Source organism: Peromyscus eremicus, chromosome 2 (genome assembly GCF_949786415.1).
Source record: "Peromyscus eremicus chromosome 2, PerEre_H2_v1, whole genome shotgun sequence".
Classification (NCBI taxonomy): Eukaryota; Metazoa; Chordata; class Mammalia; order Rodentia; family Cricetidae; genus Peromyscus; species Peromyscus eremicus.
In genome coordinates, this window is record NC_081417.1 from 7,003,691 (window position 1) to 7,009,819 (window position 6,129).

Here is a 6,129-nt window from a genome sequence, read left to right on the forward strand (position 1 = left end):
CAGTGACTTTGCTATGTGATTGTGTCTCCTAGTAACATCAGAAGCTATGCCCTTAAATTCTCATCAACATGACCTCCCAAATGTAAGCTGAACAAGGAGGACACCAACAGACATTCAAAACTGCATGAGGAAAACATGAGGCTTCAACCTACACAAAGAACTACAACTGTAAGCAACAAAGTAAAGCTGGGAGTAGGAGAGGTGGTCCTCCCCATGGAAGAGCACACCAATTGACCAGTGCCAAATGGTCAGCCCTGAAAAACATGTGGACAATGAACACAACAGGCTATATTTAGGGATATATATGTGTACACATATATGTATACCATAACAATTGATGAAAAAAGAGAACATTAATTTGAAGAGACAGGAAGAGACATATGAGACAGTTTAAAAGGGAGAAAGGAAATGGAGAAATGTAATTAAAATACAAGTGTCTCACTTTTTTTTTTGGTTTTTTGAAACAGGGTTTCTCTATATAATAGCTCTGGTTTTCCTGGATGTCACTCTGTAGACCACGCCAGACTCAAATGCACAGAGATCCATCTACCTCTGCCTCCTGAGTGCTGGGATTAAAAGCATGCACCACCACTGCTTGGCTAAAATACAATCTCAAAAATAAACAGATAATAATAATAGTAATAATAACAATCTGGCATTTGGGAAAAGATGTAACTACAAGAAATTTTACAGAAAATATTGGGGAACAAGTAAATTGAAAAATCTATACTTTCCCCCATCAGAGGATCTCTTGATTCAGTCTATGGATCTTGTTAATTTGTCGGAGTTACCGTAACAAAGAACCAGGAACTGGGTAGCTTAAACAACAAAAATATAAAGTTTCAGATCCCATGCCTGGGCACCAGCCATTCCGGGGAAGACCTGCCCAACTTGGCCCCAAGTTCTGGCCATCAGGCAGGATCCCTTCCACCACTACCAGGAAGGCTCCCCTTCTCCAAGACCCCAAGCAGACCCTGCAATCTCCATGCCCTGCCCCCACACCGATCTGCCTGAGATCCCAGCCACTTCCTGAGACTTAGAGACCAGCCCCCAGCTCCCATCCTGCCTAAGACCTTCCATCTGGACAAGAGCTCCCATCCCGCCCCAGAGCTCCCATCTGGAAAGAGAGAGAGACTTCCTGAATCTGTCAGCTCTGCCTGGACCAAGTGCAGTGATAAGACCAAGAACGAAACCACAAGGAGATGGGCAGACATCAAGGCAGAAGTATATACAACAAAATGAGCAATACAGCATCACCAGAACCTAGTCCTCCTCCAACATCTAGACCTGAACATCAAAAAATGGAAGAAGCAGAAGAAAACAGCCTTATGAGTAACATCATGAAGAAGGTAGAGGCTTATATAGAAGGAATCACAAATGAAATTGAGGAAAAGACAAACAAAAAATGGGAAGAACATTATAAAAAACTAGAGGAAAGGACAAATAAAGAAGAAGAAAACAATAAAGCCCTGGAAGAAAACAATAAAGCCCTGAAAGAAAATCATGAAAAAGCAATGAAACAGATGAAGGAAACAGTCCAAGACCTGAAAAGGGAAATAGAAAAAATGAAGAAGACACAAACAGAGGGAATGCTGGAAACAGAAAATCTGAGTAAACAAATGGGAACTTCAGATGCAAGTATAACCAACAGAATGCAAGAGATGGAAGAGAGGATCTCTAGCGTTGAAGATACGGTAGAAGAAATAGATTCATCAGTCAAAGAAAACACTAAAGCCAACAAAGTCATGACCCAAAATGTCCAAGAAATTTGGGACACCATGAAAACACAAAACCTATGAATAATAGGGATAGAGGAAGGAGAAGAATACCAACTCAAAGGCACCGAAAATATATTCAATAAGATCATAGAAGAAAACTTTCCCAACTTAAAGAAGGAAATGCCTATGAAGATACAAGAAGCCTATAGAACACCAAATAAACTAGACCCCCCAAAAAAGTCCCCTTGCCACATAATAATTAAACAACTAAACGTACAGAATAAAGAAAGAATATTAAGAGCAGCAAAGGAAAAAGGCCAAGTGACTTATAAAGGCAAACCCATCAGAATAACACTCGACTTCTCAATGGAGACTTTGAAACCAGAAGGACATGGACAGATGTAATGCAGATACTAAGAGACCATGGATGACAGCCTAGACTAATATACCCAGCAAAACTTTCAATCATCATAGACGGAGAGAACAAGACATTCCAAGACAAAGCCAGATTTAAACAGTACTTATTCACAAACCCAGCCCTACAGAAAGCACTAGAAGGAAAATTCCAACCTAAGGAAGTCAGATACAACCTTGAAAACACGGGCAATAGATAAAGCCACAGCAGTAAACCCCAAAGAAGAGAAGTACACACACACTACCACCAAAAAAATAACAGGAACGGAAAATCACTGGTCATTAATATCCCTCAATATCAATGGACTTACTTCACCTATAAAAAGACACAGGCTTACAGAATGAATATGAAAGCAGGACCCATCTTTCTACTGCATACAAGAAACATACCTCAAATTCAAAGATAGACACTACCTAAGAGTAAAAGGCTGGGAAAAGACTTTCCCATCAAACAGTCTTAAGAAACAAGCAGGTGTAGCCATCCTGATATCCAGCAAAATAGACTTCAAACTAAAATCAATCAAAAGAGATCAAGAAGGGCATTATATACTCATCACAGGAAAGATCCACCAAGATGAAGTTTCAATTCTGAACATTTGTGCCCCAAACACAAGGGCACCCACATATGTAAAAGAAACATTACTAAAGCTTAAACCACATATAAAACCCCACACATTAATAGTGGGAGACTTCAACACCCACTTTCACCACTGGACAGATCTCCCAAATCAAAACTTAACAGAGAAATACAGGACTTAACTGATGTTATGACTCAAATGGACTTAATCGATATCTACAGAACATTCTATCCTAATAAAAAAGAATATAACTTCTTCTCAGCACCCCATGGAACCTTCTCTAAAATTGACCACATACTTGGCCACAAAGCAAATCTCAACAGATACAAAACAATTGAAATAACCTCCTGTGTTCTATCAGACCACCATGGTTTAAAGTTAGATTTCAACAACAAAAAAAAACTACAGAAAGCCTACAATCTCATGGAAACTGAATAATGCTGAACTGAATCACCAATGGGTTAAGGAAGAAATAAAGAAAGAAATTAAAGACTTCCTAGAGATCAATGAAAATGAAGACACCACATACCCAAACCTATGGGACACTATGAAAGCAGTACTAAGAGGGAAATTCATAGCACTAAATGCCCGTATAAAGAAGTTGGAGAAATCTCACACTAGTGACTTAACAGCACACCTGAAAGCTCTAGAACAAGAAGAAGTAAAGTCTCCCAGGAAGAATAGACACCAGGAAATTATCAAGGTGAGAGTGGAAATCAATAAAATTGAAACAAAGAGAACAATACAAAAAATTAATGAAACAAAGAATTGGTTCTTTGAGAAAATCAACAAGATAGACAAGCCCTTATCCAAACTAACCAAAAGACAGAGAGAGTGCATCCAATTAACAAAATCAGAAATGAAAAGGGGGACATAACAACAGACACTGAGAAAATCCAGAGAATCATCAGGCCATACTTCAAAAACCTCTATTCCACAAAACTGGAAAATCTAAAAGAAATGGATAACTTTCTGGATAGGTACCACATACCTAAGTTAAATCAAGACCAGATAAACTGTTTAAATAGTCCAATAACCCCTAAGGAAATAGAAACAGTCATTAAAAGTCTCCCAAGCAAAAAAAGCCCAGGACCAGATGGTTTCAGTGCAGAATTCTACCAGATCTTCAAAGAAGAGTTAATACCAATACTCTCTAAATTGTTCCACACAATAGAAACAGAAGGAACATTACCAAACTCCTTCTATGAGGCTACAATTACCCTGATTCCTAAACCAAACAAGGATACAGTAAAGAAAGAGAACTAAAGACCAATCTCCCTCATGAACATTGATGCAAAAATACTCAATAAAATACTTGTAAATAGGCTCCAAGAACACATCAAAACAATTATCCACCATGATCAAGTAGGCTTCATCCCAGGGATGCAAGGGTGGTTCAATATACGAAAGTCCATCAATGTAATACACTATATAAACAAACTCAAAGAAAAAAACCACATGATCATCTCACTAGATGCAGAAAAGGTATTTTACAAAATCCAACACCCCTTCATGATAAAGGTCTTGGAGTGATCAGGAACACAGGGAATGTACCTAAACATAATAAAGGTAATTTACAGCAAGCCAACAGCCAACATCAAATTAAATGGAGAGAAACTCAAAGCAATTCAGGGAAATGCAAATCAAACAACTCTGAGACCTTACACCTGTCAGAATGGCTAAGATCGAAAACACTGAAGACACCTTATGCTGGAGAGGATGTGGAGCTAGGGAAACTCTCCTCCACTGCTGGTGGGAATGCAAGCTTGTACAACCACTTTGGAAATCAATATGGTGCTTTCTCAGAAAATTGGGAATCAGTCTCCCCCAAGATCCAACTATACCACTCTTGGGCATATACCCAAGGAATGCTCAATCATACCACAAGGGCACTTGCTCAGCTATGTTCATAGCAGCATTGTTTGTAATAGTCAGAATCTGGAAACAACCTAGATGCCCTTCAACTGAAGAATGGGTAAATAAAATGTGGTACATATACACAATGGAATACTACTCAGCAGAGAAAAACAATGACATCATGAGGTTTGCAGGCAAATGGATGGATCTAGAAAAAAATCATCCTGAGTGAGGTAACCCAGACTCAGAAAGACAAACATGGTATGTAGTCACTCATAGGAGGATACTAGATGTAAAACAAAGATGGCTAGACTGCTACTCACAACTCCAGGGAAGCTACCTAGAAAACAGCACCCTAAGAAAGACACAGAGATCGCCCAATTACAGAGAAATGGATGAGATCTACATGAACAACATGGACGTGAGTGGGGGTAATGAAGGCCAAGGGTCCAGAGAAAGAGAGCTTAGGGGAGTGGGAGATCTCAGCTGGATCAAGAACAGAGAAGGAGAACAAGGAGTAAAGGACCATGATAAATGAAGACCACATGAGATTAGGAAGAAGCAAAGTGCTAGAGAGGTTCACAGAAATCCACAAAGATACCCCCACAGTAGACTGCTGGCAATGGTCCACAGACAGCCCGAAATGACCTACTCTGGTGATGGGATGGCCAAACACCCTAATTGTCGTGCTAGAAACCCCATCCAATGACTGAGGGAACCACATGCAGAGATCCATGGCCAGGCCCCAGGTGGAGCTCCAGGAGTCCAATTGGGAAGAAAGAGGAGGGTTTGTATGAGCGAGAATTTTGAGACCAAGGTTGGATAAAGCACAGGGACAAAGAGCCAAACGAATGGAAACACATGAACTATGAACCAATAGCTGAGGAGCCTCCAACTGGATCATGCCCTCTGGATAAGTGAGACAGGTGATTGGCTTGACCTGTTTGGGAGGCATCCAGGCAGTGGGACCGGGCCCTGTACTCAGTGCATGAGTTGGCTGTTTGAAACCTTGGGCTTATACAGGGACATTTGGCTCAGCCTGGGAGGAGGGGATTGGATCTGCCTGGACTGAATCTACCAGGTTGAACTCAATCCTCAGGGGAGTCTTTGCCCTGGAGGAGATGGGAACGGGGGGGGGGGGCACTCGGGGGAAGGCAGGGGGCCAAGAGGGGGAGAACAAGGGAATCTGCGGCTGATATGTAAAATTAAATTAAATTATAAAAAAATATATACACAGTTTCAAAGGTGTGAGTCTACAAGGCTAAGACCTGGTGAATGTCTGGTAATCTATGGTGTCATGTGGCTCTCTGCCAACTCTTCCATCGTCTTCACATGAAACTCTATCTATGTGTGTTTCTTAGCATGTCTCCAAATTCTCCTTGTGAAGACCCATTATTATCGAATCAGAGGCCTACCGTATTGCTCCATCACTCCATCCTAATTAATGACTTCTGCAGTAACCCTATTTCTAAATGAAGTCAGGCTGTGAGACACCAGAGGTTAGGACTTCCATGTGCACATCTGGGGAACTGAGCAGTATATCAGTCATCTTTTTGATAGTT